The 14,482-nt window shown below is 34.0% G+C and overlaps 1 protein-coding gene across 1 annotated transcript in view; it reads right to left on the minus strand.

The window, feature by feature from the left end:
• LOC110021328 (probable ethylene response sensor 1) overlaps window positions 1–13,027 on the minus strand; it is a 39,877-nt gene extending 26,850 nt beyond the window's left edge. Inside the window, exon 1 of the mRNA XM_020719779.1 lies at window positions 12,890–13,027. The gene's annotated coding sequence lies outside the window, so the exon portion shown is untranslated. The remainder of the gene's footprint in view (window positions 1–12,889) is intronic.
• Window positions 13,028–14,482: the final 1,455 nt, after the last annotated feature.

Genomic DNA, 14,482 nt, shown 5'->3' on the forward strand with positions numbered 1-14,482 from the left:
ATATAACTGTGTTTGTGCCCGTGCGTGCATGCGCTCTAAGATACTTAGAACCATCGCTTCAATAGCTTGGATATACACATTTAACATTATCTCAAACTCACTAAGTTTATATGACATATATTTGGTCTTATTAACCTCTAAATATATCCCACAACCCAATTCAATTAAATACAATATAGCGATGAAGAAACAAATGTTGCATCGTGCAAGGTCAATTTGAAACACCATGCATTAATCAAAATCATCTTTGCATTGCCTGTTTTGCAACACCAGTTGTGCCAATGCGTCTAGAATGCCAAAGTTATTATTAATGAGAACCCATATTGCTCAGGTGACGATCAAGAAGAATTAAAAAAAATTCACTTGCACGTAAAGTAATGACAGAAAACTAATTCAAGCATGTGATGATAATCCACAAGAAAGGATCAATACACAGTAGAATTCAAAAATATGTAAAACAAGTATAGTTTTATTATTAAAAAATCATCACCAACTGCCATCATAATCAAATTCTTATTTGTCGACTCTAGTAAATAATATTGATCACATCCCATTTTTGAAATCCAGCAATCTAGCATTAACGAGTGGTTCCATCCAATGGCTCCTCATTTTATTAACTTAAAGATAGATCAAATATATACACACTTTCTAGATTCACTCCTAATCCCTTCACCATTTTGCTCTCTTCGTCTCTCTCTTCCTTGCAACCCAACTCCAGCACCACTCCCTCTCTCGAGCCCACTCACAACTTCCTCTATCCAACTCTCTCGGCTCCTCTACGCTTCTGTTTCAACCTGCAAACTTTCAGCAAGAAAAAGAAAGAAAGTCATGATCTAAGTCATCAGGTGAATGCATTACTATAACCAAAAAAAATGTGGAATAAGAGACGTGTGGGATCTAGTGATTTTGGTAAACCCTACTTAAATCCTGCACCCAAACAACAGTATTCGATCTCCATCAACTGCACAAAACTCACCCACCTTGCATAAGACTTTCCCGAGCCTTTAACTGCAATTAACCCTCAGACCTTTAAGTTCACCTCTACAGCTAGCTTCCATTACCCAAACACTTTTTTTACTTTTTTCAACCACTGACGCCCTCCATTTTCCAAAAAATATCGTCACTAAACCGTGGTAATCGACCAACTTGAACCACAAATCCAACAATCATTTTTCTCTCAATGTTTGTGAAAACAACAAACATCAATACCTTACCTGGTCCACCACAACCCTCTCCTTCTACATCTCTCTTTTCCCCTCTATCTCCCTCTAATCCTCTCTCTACCGCCCTCTCTCTATACCTACATTTTTTTTTTCTCTTTATCTCCAAAAAAAAAAGAAAACAAATGTACAAAATAAAGCAATAAAAAAGAGGAAAAAATATAAAAGAGGCAAAAAAAAAATTAAAAAAAGAGAAAAAAAATTGTGTTAGACACCAATTCAGCATAAATTCAATTGTCGATTCCCGCTTCAAACCATTGTTGACACAATTTCATGAGTGCAAATGTAAATATGCAAAAAGAAAAGTGGGTAAGCTCATCGCAGTGCAACCTAAGTACTCATGAGTGTTGACAAAACGAGAAATGTAATAATGTTTATATATTTCTCGAGCAGGTGTCAAAGCCCAATGCATGTTTTTTAAAGCGTATAAGACCCCTGACACGACGTCCTAGTCATCAACATTGTACGCTTTATTAAACATAGTGAGCAATCCTACCATCTCTCGCAGATGTCCTTAAACTCTGCTGAACAAACTTATAAAAAACAAAATAAAAAACAAAAAAAAAGAAAAATGAATATTTAGAAATAAATCTTCATTTAATAGTCTTTCCTTCGGATCAAAGTTTGAGAAGTTGCCTCGATTTTTCTTGAAATCTCTTAACAAAATTTCTTGGATCTAACAAGAAATAACAAACTTGTCTGGCTTGAATTTGTTGTTCAATCAAGTTAATTTTAAAATGAGATCTCTAATGGATACAGAGGAAAAAAAATTACTTCAAGTGTTTTACATGATATCAGAGTCCTGATTTGTGTCGGTCGGAGCCTTATTACTCATCATTAGCGAGGACGGATCCACATAAACCTTAAAAAATGTCTTTTGATGCCCATCTTTAAGTATGTGCAAGTCGTCTCCTCTCATAGGTGTGAACAATGGTATCATTTGACTCTTCCGCATGGAATCATAGCGCTCGCCTACGTTCATACGCATGAACATAAGCACTCTTCGGCGCCCCCAAAACAAAAACACTTCTTTGTTCGCTTCCTCTATTCGAGCAATACATTTTGGATCAAAGCTTTGGCTTCGTCTACATCGTACGCATGCGTAGCGAAAACCCTAACTCAAACAGCAACTTCGTCCCTCACGTAAGCATAAGCAGCAATGACAGACGGTTTCAAGTCCACCTCTTCTAGTCACGGTCCATATTTTCCACTCAAGATTGTTGCGCCGTCTCTTCACAGATGTGTCGTCTAACTCTTCCACGCAAACAAAACATTCCATTTTGTTTTGTTGTTCCATCTAGCTCGTTCGTTCAAACAGATCTAAGCTCTTTCCGCTCAGCAATCTTTCTCAGCAATCAATTTGGCTTTCCTAACCACGCTCTCACAAGTCATCGACTTACGAATTATGTAATCCAATTCCTCTAGTTCCTATTCTCTCAATCAGTCGAGCAGTCGAAGTAAGAGTCCTCTCTAGTTCTTGCTCGCTCATCCAATTAAGCAATCAAACTAAGGATACTCCTCCCGCTTTCTTCTGAGCAAAAAACAATCTCGATTCAAGTTGCACGATCTTATCATGATCAAACATGGCATGATCTCACAATCTTTTTTCTCGAAAGTCGCATCCAGATCCAAGCTTATGTCTTCATTCCCTATCATATCATCAAATAACAATTCAAAATTATGTTAATTCACCAGGGAGAAAATTGAGGCGCTGCAGAAAATATTTATTAATAATTCTTGTTCTGAACAAGCATCACAATCATCTGCCGAGGAACCTATCATCCTGTTAGCACACCAAGGTGTCTTATCTCATGCTTTTAGTATCTAAAGCAATAAATTAAAATATTGGATAGTTGATTCCATGTATCAATCAATCTTCGGTCCAAATTCAGTCTGAATAGTTGATGGTTCATTCTCATCGATGGCAGAAATTGGATCAATTGAATTGATAAAAGATCTTCACCCCTATTTTGTAATTTATGTTCCAAAATTAAATTGCAACTTACTCTCAATTGGCAAAGTTACTTGTGACCAAAAATATATGACTAAATTTTATTCCAATTGTCATGATGTTTGGGGTATTGATTCAAGAAAGGTGATTAGTAGTACTAAGATGTGTGGTGATTCATACTTGCTCAAAGAAAATAACCTCATTAGTAGGCAATGAAATCAGTCAAGTTATATTTTCGAGTCTAATTCAAATTTTGATTTTGTTGGAAGTCGTCATCCAAACTTTGCGTACATGAAAAAAGCGTTTCCACATCTATTTATCACAAAAATTCAATATTTTTCAATGTACAACTTGACAAGTATATTCTAAATTGTAATGCACGCCTTCATACCATTTTTATGTAATTCAAAGTGATATTTTGGGACACTCACAGGTAAAGAATATAAATAGGGCATGATAATTTGCACCATCCATAGATGATCACACAAGAGCAATATAAACATTTCTTATAAAAGAAAATTCTGAAACAACCACTATATTTTAATCTTTTCATTCCATGATTTTCAATTCCAAATCAAAATTCAAATTCATAAAACTGAAAATGTTAAAGAATATTTTATTCATCCTTAATCCTTATCTTTGCAAGTATGGTTTTATCCATATAAGTTCTTGTGTGTATACTCCTCAACAGAATGTGGTCAAAAAAAAGAAAAATAAACCCTTACTTAAGGTGGTCGATGCCGTTACATTGTTTAATCATATACCTAAATATTTTTTTTGGGAAAAGTCATTCTCACGGCCACATACCTCATCAAAAAGATGCCTAGTCGAGTCTTAAATTTTTAAATTACTCATAATGTTCTCATGAAATCCTACCCAGATATCCGCTCTTTCTTCTGACTTGCCGCTGAAGGTTTTTTGTTGCTCTTCCTTTGTTCACAACCATCAACCACAACGCACCACACTTGATCCCAAGTCTCTCAAATGCATTTCCTCGATTGTTCATCCGATCAAAAAGAGCACAAATGTTATTCTCCAACCATTAAGAAACATAAAACTCCATGGATGCCATCTTCTTTAGGAATCAATCATATTTTTCCAAATCAAAAGTTCAGAGGGAGAACTCGATGGAATATTAGATTTGAGATTTTTTTTCAAGATACTCTGGCCATTCTTCCCTTTAACTGAACCAAATCTTGTCCCTTAACCATCTCCACCTATCTTTCCATTTGAAGAACCAAACTCTATCACAAAAACAGTCTCAACTATCTCTACTCCACCTAGACATGATAACACTGAACAATAATTTCATGTCTACACCAAAAGAAGAGTCACTTAGCATATAAAAAACATTATACAGACTCAAGGCTATCAACAGCTAGAACCAAGTCCTTATAATAATAATGGGATGGACTCCCCAACACATGACTCTCTTGCACCGATGGTTGATGACTTCAATCAACCAATTGAAAGATATGTAGTCTATAGAAAGTTGCTAACATCTTACAAAGCTTTTATGAGATTCCAGCATAAAAACAAGTGGTTGAAGAAAAACTTCAAGCTTTAGAAAAAAATAACACATTGACACTTATAGAGTTACAACATAAAAACAATTTTGTAGGCTACAAACGGATATTCACAATCAAATACAAAAAAGATAGAATTGTAGCGAGATTCAAAGTCAGACTGGTTGCCAAGGGTTTCATGCAATCATACAAAATTGATTATCAGGAAACATTTACACATTTTGCTACACTTAATACGATTCAGGTTTTACTTGCTCCTGCGGTGAATCAAGATTGGCCATTATACCAACTTGATGTCTATAATTCCATGCTTGAAAAATATGTAGAATTGGTTTGCAAGTTGAAGAAGTCCTTGTATGACTTGAAGCAATCTCCTAACACTTGGTTTGACAGGTTAATCATACACTAATTGTTCAAATTCAATTCTAAAGGCAAACTTGTTATTCTCATAGTATATGTAGATGATATTTTCTTGACAGGCGACGATTCAAAGGAAATTATCATACTAAAAAAATACTTACAGTAGAATTTGAGATAAATGACCTTAAAAATCTCCTATATTTTATAGGAATGGAGATGACTCGGTCTAAGGAGGGAATTGTAATATCCCAAAGAAAGTATGTCTTGAACTTGTTAAGTGAAACAGACGTGTTTGGGTGCAAACCTACTGATACACCAATGGATTCCAACAAAATGTTGAACATAAGTGAAGAAAGTAGTCCAGTTGACAAGGGAAAACGTTACCGATCACACATAAGATCTGATATTGCATACTCAATCAATGTAGTAAGCGAACACGAATAACCCAAAATGAGGATCATTTGGAAGCAGTGAACTGAATTTTGAGGTACTGGAAAATGACTCCTACATACAGTTTGTTCTTCAAAAGATCTAAATATCGTGAGATTAAGAGATACACATATGCTAGCTGAGCAGAAGAGATAACTGATAGAAAATCAACCGCTAGATATTGTTCATATGTTTGGGGTGATCTCGGCACATGGAGAAGCACATTTCGATGGATTAGTGCTTTAGTGTCTTCCATTTGGATCAAAGTTTGAGAAGTTGGCTAGATTTCTTTTGAAATCTCGGAATATAACTTCTTGTATCGAATGAGAAATAACGAACATGTTTGGCCTAAATTTGATGTTTAATCAAGCTATTTTTGGAACGAGATGTATAATGGATGCAGAGGAGAAAGAAATAAAATTACTTCAAGGATTCAACAAGATTATCGGTTGCATAACACGCACGCCATGAAACCATTGATACCTTAATATGCAGCTACAAAATCAATATAGAAAATATGGACTTAATGTTGATCTATCACGCAATGCTAATATGATTGGAAAATTCAAGTCATTTCATAGGCATTTATAGTGCAAGATAGTATTCATGTACATCTTTAATAACTTTTAGCATACCTTCGAAAACTACATTTTTTTCCTTTGATCAGCACCAAACCATTTCCCATAGTAATTGATACATTATTTATTAATCGTCTAAACTTAAAAAACAGCTTCATGGAAGATTTTCACAGCATAAATACATATTACTTCTCTAAGTTTGATCTACTTTTATAGCTTATGTTCTATCAACCACTCTCATAGCTACATCGAAGGATTCATAAGCATGAATCCCATATAAGTACCATGATCTTACTCATCTGCTTTGTCCATAAATACCATTACCAAATGCTTATCAAATCATTTCAAAATCACTTAAGTCTTTAAGATTTTATTGAAAAATTTTATCATCCAAACAACCCGACTATCTCTCATAACGTTCTAAATATAAAAAGTTGTAGCTAAAATTTTAATTTATGCATCACTTCACGGCTGACTCGATAGCATTTTTTTATCAATATATGATATCTTTCATGATTTTTTTCATCATATTCTTCAAAAAAAAATCCCTAAAACATTTGAATAATGATTGCTCAAAAAAACTCTCATATTTTTCATTGTTATCTACATCTTTAGCTTAGTTCCATCATTTTCATTTCTAATAAATCCAAGTTAAATAAAGTTCTTACCTCTTCTATCTCGTCTTAGAAAATTCTCTCTCTCTATTTCTCCATCCTTGAAACTTGACATCTGTATAAATTATCAAAAATTGTAGCTTTAACATGCCAAGTTCCATCATTGCAAACTTCTAGTATTCTTACAATCTTTGTAAACCCAAATAATCATATTTTTTTAACACTATTCACAGAAAATTTTCACTTCATCATTAACCCTTAAGACTCACTCTATCACCATAAATCTTTATATATAAGACCAATTTATATACTCTGATAAAACTTCCACAACAACCTCCTTAATGAGATTGGGCATTTTACCCCACACAAATTCCTAGGTTTTCAATATGACTATAAATATCATATCCTAAAAAAACAAATAATTTCTAACCTCTGAAGTACCATAATCTAATCTTTAAGAGAATTATTTCTTCAAACCAATTTCTTCATCCATAACTACTAGTTTTTAAATAATTTTATAATATCTACAATGATATTTACTAATTATGATGATCATGATGATACAAATATTTGGGAGAGTTGATCTCATAAATAAAGCAACATAATTTAGCTCCCTTCGAATAAATACATATTACAATTTTAAAAATAGCATATCGAATAATCTACAGATAAAATGAGACAAATAGCATTAGCTATTGATACCATGATGTTAAAAAACAAATAAGAAAGAATGCAACACTAAAATAAAACTTAATCAACAACCCAAAATAAAGAGAAAATGCGAGCATAGGAAATAACACAAAACTGGGATAAATGGGGAACCACTAAAGACAATATGGGGATATACTGTGAAATCAAACGATATACATGGGATAAAGAAGTTGAGGAGAACTTTTATTGATTGTTAAACAAAGGATGGAAAAAGGCAAGAGATTGGAACTCATTCAAATCCAGTTCCTCTATAAATTTTGATATTGGAAGGAGTTCAGAGGTTTCAAATTTACACGTTCAACAGTGCAGAAATGGCATCTGAAGAGTTTAGGCAGCAATTTATGATGCATCAAACGTCTCAATACTCCTCCAAAACTCCAGAGACAGAATTCATGCTTGATCCGAAAATAAAAGTAAAAAAAAAAAAGTCAAAAAACATTCAGAAGGAAACCATAGAAGGAGCTATTCTTGAAGCAAAAGAAGAACATTAAACAGTTCAAAAAGGATGCCTTTTTTGAAAACCTTATCATAGATACTCTTTTTTAGTCTCAACAAACAACTATTGTGATAACCCAAGTTCTGATCCATTAAAATATTGTCACCATTGGAAATTAGAATTTACAATTTTATCTTTTTGGTATAACTTTCTGGGAATGTTTCCAATCTAGGAGTGCTTCAACAAGAGCACACTTGATCTATAGTTTCATAAAGAAATTTCAACAAAAATATAAAAGACTACTTAAATACTTAAGAGATTTATTTCAATATATATGTAAAGGTTTTTACAATCTCACCATCTTAAGAAACTAGCATCCTCAATAGTGGCTTAACTGAGCTATACTGACAAGCGAGCAGACTCGGGGTTGACTCAATAAGTGGCTCGCGAGCTAAGCTCGATGAGCTAACAAGCCAAGCTCAAGTCAGCCCCAACTTGACCGTTAACTAGTGAGTTGGCTCGTTTAAGAAAATATTAATGTAAAATTCACTCAAAACATATTAAAATTAAAAATTTTATATTATAAAGTATTAAAAATATTTAAGAAATTAATATTTTTTTTATTTTATATCAAGAGATTTCTTATTATTTGTATCCTAATTATTCATTCTTTTTATCATTTTATTATAACGCTAGTTTGATTAATATTATTTTCACAACTTTCATCATAAACAAGTCAGCTCGTGTGTCGGCACAAACTCACGGAATTAAACTCGTGCTCAAAATTGATTAATTAATGAAACTCAAGCTCAAGTTCAAGCTGAGGGTGGCTCAAGCTCGATTCACTTATTTACACCCTATCTCAAAACTAGCCTTACACAACCCATAGTCCTTCACCAGGCCAGACCACCTACAAGTTCAAGAGGGAGATTTTTTCATGTACCACTTCAAAAAAAATTGATTTATGAAATGACTCCCATGGCAGTGTAGTTTACAACGGATGACACATAGCTCCCATTGTGAATGGCATATTGCTTTAATACCATTATTGATAGCTAGGGTTGTAATCGAGTCGAGTTTATCATGGATTAGATTTGTCTTGGTTAAATCATAGGTTGTTCATGTTTAGTTTGAGCTTAAGTCTTTCACATATGTTTGCATAAACATTAGTATTTACATATTTCACAAAAAAAAATTATATATTTACATATAAAGCACCTAAAACTTCAAATTAAAGACAGAATAGTACTTTGCAACGCACTTCGTTACTTTTCATTTAGAGTCACAAGAGAAGATGCAAATGAGGTGCGACCATCCATTGCTAACCCTCTTTGCCCTTAAGGCTGCACAAAATTAAGTTTATCTCTGATTTTTGCAGAAAAAAGTGGCCACAAGCAGGTAAAACACTTCTTTCATAGCATAGTTGATAAAAAGCAGGGCATCGTTCAAATTGGGACGATGGAGGCAAGCTTCAAATCGCATGTGGCCTTGAGTTCCTTGGAGCATAAGAGGTTAGCAAGGGCAAGAACTTCGAGTATGGTGTCCGGCGGGTAGCCATTGTTATCTATAGCTTTGAAGGTGTGCATAGCACTAGCAAAGATGTTGTCATGGGTGAAGTTGATGTGTTTGCAAGAAGTCTCGGCAACATCGCTATAAAGCAATGTGAAAAAAAGTCTGGAGGCGGAGGCGACAATGCTAGAGCGAATGTTTGAGATCTTCTCATTGCTAATGCAAAACCAAAGGCTTCCTCTTTCACAAACAACTAATGAGCTACTCCAAACCACAAAAGTTAATAGATTGATATTTATGTGTTCATTTTGAAGTTTTAGGTGTTTTAAAAGTTTAGGAGTGAAATATGTAAATACAAAAGTTTTAAGTGTTATGTTTGTAAAAACACTAATTTTTAAATGGTAATAATTGATTTGTATTTGACTTGTTAGAATGAGAAATTTATTTTTATATAAAATTAAAATTTTGATGTATACTTGATTTTTCATATAAAGCTAATAAGCAACTTAAAATTTTTAATAAGTAATTAAGTTTTCATATAAAGCTAGTAAACAAGATAAAATTTTGAATAAGTACTTGATTTTTAAAATTAATTAACAAAAAATTTTATAAATCTAGATAAATAAGCAATTGAATAAATTTCAAATTAACATTTAATAAGTCTGCACCTAATAAATAAAATAATATATAAGTTGTAAATAAGTTTTCTCGCAATTACATAAATTAAATGAGTACAAACAAACTAGTTCATTAAAATAAAAAAAAATCAGAAAAAAATACCGTAAATTTATATACATATTGATATTAAATTATAATATATTAACTGTTAAATATATAATCAAATAAGTTCTAGTTAATTATATTTTATTTAAAAAATATATCATTTAAGTACAAAATATTTAACATGTTATTTGTTGAACAACAAATTAGCTTGTTTATGAACGCTAATAAACAAGTTGGACTATGTTTAAAAGTTTATTTAACTTTCGAGTAAAAAAAAATGTTTGATATTATTCATTAACTAATTTAAACAAATATGATCGAGTATTAATCGAGCCGAGTTCGAGTTGAACATCAAGTGCATTAGTTTTTTATAGTATGAGCTATCATCCACCAAAATATTGTATACTTTGGCTAAACAAGCCCTAGTGTTTACCTTTTGATATCATTCCCAATTCCCTAGATAGCCAGTAATCTTAAAAGTGATCCAATTTGGCCATACTTGTAAAATTCTTAACGAGAATCCAAGTGCAATAGGAAAAGGAAAGGTGTCTTGATGTTTAATGGGTTGTTTATTTCAGGATTATAATTTAGCTTAAGCTAGACTAAGCTCATTAATTTTTCTAAAAAATTATTTTAAGATATTTTCTAAGGGGTCATTTGGGATCACTTTTATTTTTTGTTATCTATTTTTTCTGTTTAATTTTATTTAGGTTTTGATTTTAAACAAAACATGTTTGATAAGTTAAAATAAAATATTTTTTAAACACTCAAAGCAACTTGGTTAGTTAAAATAAAATATTTTCTTAAGCACCACATCAACTAAGAGTTTCTTGAGTGTATTTAAAAACGTGTTGATTTTTTTAAGATTAAAAAAACAACAACAAAAAGCCTTTATCCCACCATGTAGGGTCGAGTACATGAATCATTTTCCCCCATTGTGTCATATTGAGTGTCATATTTTTATTTAATTCTAATAAATTAAGATTATTTTTTTATACAATATGTCCGAGTTTTTTGAGGTCTACCTATGCATTTCTTAACATAATCTAAAACATCTACTCTTCAAACAGAATCATCAAATAGTTATGTTTAAACCATCTAAGACGGCTCTCTCTAATCTTATCCGTCGCTGGAGCTACACCAACCCTATCACGGATATATTCATTTTGCATTTTGTCTCTAAGTGTTAAGTCACTCATCCACCGAAGCATTCTCATCTCAGCAACATTTCTCTTTTAAAGGCCAACATTCTGCATCAAAGAGCATTGTAGGTCTTACCACCATCTTATAAAATTTTCCTTTTAGTCTAAGAGGAACTTTTCTATTACACAATAATAAGCTCGATGCATTCCTCCACTTCAACCAACTTGAATTCTACTAATAACATCCCATCTGTATCACCATCACTATAAACAATAGACCCGAGAAATATAAAATGTTCACACCATTTGATGATTTCATCACCCATAAAGAGCACTAAACAAATATGTATTATAAAGGAAAACAAAAATATATTGATCCCAAACAAGCCATAAACCTGCAAAGTTACTTTCTAACCTAAGCCAATACATTCCTTTCTTAGGGAGAGAAGCCATCTTTAGTTAAGCACAAAGAAATCCTTGATTGAGCACATTTGGCATTTCTCCTTTCTCTTCTTTTGTGAAATCTCCCTCCCTCCTGTACAAGCTCTTCATTGAGTGTTTTGGAGGATGATTCAAAATCCTCTTGCAATCATATGTTACTTGTGGTTTCCTTGTCTATGATCATCAATGGATATTGCTTAGGTTTGGAGAATCCTTCTCCTTATGTGCTTTTACCCTGATGCCTTCTTCTTCCTCTACAATTCCCACTGCGTAGCATTTGTGTGGGTACTTCTCGGTCCTCCAACAATTGTGACGTGAGCACCCTCCTCTGCAATCCTTATTGGCTAGGGTTTGAAGGGAATTTAAGTTTGTGTTTTAAAAGAAGAAAAATACAAAATTGATTAACACAATTAGCTTATATTTTTAACTACCAAACAACTCAACTCACTTTACAGCTGAAAATTTAAAAGCTTACAACTTATGTTCGCTTGGCTTATCCTCACTAACATTACAGAATAGGCAAAAAATAAAATGATCACAAGAGTTTTACTTCATCGGATATGACAAATTTTACAGCTACCGTAGTAGTAATTCAGAATTAGAGCAACCATTGAAGACGCTAGTAAAAATTCTGAGGGAGTTCATGGAGTGAAAAGAAAACCAAGGGCCCCGCTAGCTTCATATTTAAATTAAAAACTTCCATAAGAGAAACAAGTTTCTCCTTCCCAGAAGCATGAAAACTATGGTACAGAAGTCTGTGACTCCAGAGCACAGTACTATGAGTCGATCCCGAAGCACATATCACAGAATCCGAACGCAAAAAGAATCCAACATCCGGCTTTAAAATAACAAATTCAAACTAGCATCGCAATTATCAGATGAATCAAATGAATCCGCCATGATCATGTAATTAAACACTTAGACAATAGTTGATATCTCTATCAAAACCCTTTCCATACATCCAATCCTCTTCCACTCAAAACTAAGCATTGGCCGCCAAAATTAAAGCTTCTTGAACACAAATCTCAGGTTGCATATGCCAACCCTAACAGCAATCTCCAAATAAGCAACACAAATAACTAAAATAGGAGAAAAGGTAAAAGTAAAACCCTACTCTTAAACAAGCAAGAACCAGATCCAAGCTAGATTATCTAATCCCCAATAGAAAGCATAAAGCCCATGCGAATTCGAGCTGAATCAGTACAATAGCATAAAAGAAAGCTAGAAAGCTTGAACTGCGGAAGTTCACCTGAATCAAGGAAGAAGAAACCCCGCCAACCCCGAGAGGAGGAAGCTTGGCGCTACAGTAATTGCAGACCCCTGGGGGGGTTCAGAGAGAGGAGCGTCGGTTTGCGTTAGTGGGCCGATTGAAAACTAATTGAAACTTTAACTAACAAGGCTTGTTAAAACTGTGAAAACGTCAAAGACATAATCCAAAGATTCATATGTTGTAGAGGCATTTACATAGATGCCATATAATTCTTATGTATTTACATATCTAATCATAAATAAATGTATATTTACATTCATTATACTAATGCAATATCACATCAAAAATATCATTGCAGCAAACTTTATCAAAATAGTTCATATTTTCATGCACGGGTCGATGAAACCAAAGTATTTTAAATGTTGTTGAATTCGAATCTATCATATGAATCACACTCAAAGAATAAAGTATAGTACAGAAGAGAGAGAGAGAGCATTTGTGTGTGTGTGTATGTGCATGGCAATGAACAGTAGTATATGATAGAAAAAATTGGGACCTGTAGCTCTTGAGTCAACCAGCTAGGGCCCTGCTTTCTACACGGCCAACCACCTTGGTTGGCCACCCCTCTTTCAGCGGCTAGCCGCCTGCCTATGGCTGGCCACCACCCATCTTCCAGTCGGTCGACCACCACCAAGCAGCTGGTCTGACCACCTATGGTCGACCATTACCGAGCAATCAGTCGACCAACCGCTTTCAATCAGTTGGCCAACTATGGTCGGCCACCACCTCCATACTCTCTCAACGGCCACCTTGGCTAGCTACCTAAACCCTACAAGCCTCACCGACCGAAAGGTCCATAATACAAATCTAAGCGAGTAAATGACAAAAAGAACATGTATTACAGACGAGGAGTAAGACTTATGTTTGGCAATATCATATCTAAAAATCTACAAATCGACTGACGATCTTCTAAAAAATCATGTCGTCAATCAACACATAAACAATTGATACAAAAAGGAGACAAAATGTCAGCTAAAAAACTAAGGTATTATAGCTAGTGATTCTCTGAAATTCTATTTTATGTATTTTAAGTCTCTCGTTCTTGTTACAGGTTCATTTTCAAGAAGTAAGAGACTTGGGGGCTTCATGGATTAGAGAAAATATTGGAACATGTAAATTTTCATTCAAATAGTTGGAGTTCAGCTTTCCAACCAGTCGGCCACCTTCGTCGGCCACCCATCTTCTAGTCGGTCGACCAACTATGACCAGCCACCACCCATCTTACATTCAGGTGACCCCCTATGGTCGGTGACCACCAAGAAGCCGGCCTGGTGACCTAAAGTTGAGTATTACCAAGCAATCGACCAACCACCTATTATCGATCACCCCCTTTTAACTAAGTTGTCGCCTATGGTCTGCCACCACTTTCAACCCCTCCTCCGGTCTCCCCCAGCCACTTGAACCCAACTATCCCTATCAACCGAAAAGGTCCAGAATGACAGATCTGAATGAGCAAAAGATGAAAATAACTTGTATCGCCCTCCTTAAAGTAAGGGTAAAAATGAAATATTATATTATCTCTTATTATATTATATAAATAGATAAACCATGACATGTATTGAAGACTCTTGG

Source organism: Phalaenopsis equestris, unplaced genomic scaffold, assembly GCF_001263595.1.
Source record: "Phalaenopsis equestris unplaced genomic scaffold, ASM126359v1 Scaffold000002, whole genome shotgun sequence".
NCBI lineage: Eukaryota > Viridiplantae > Streptophyta > Magnoliopsida > Asparagales > Orchidaceae > Phalaenopsis > Phalaenopsis equestris.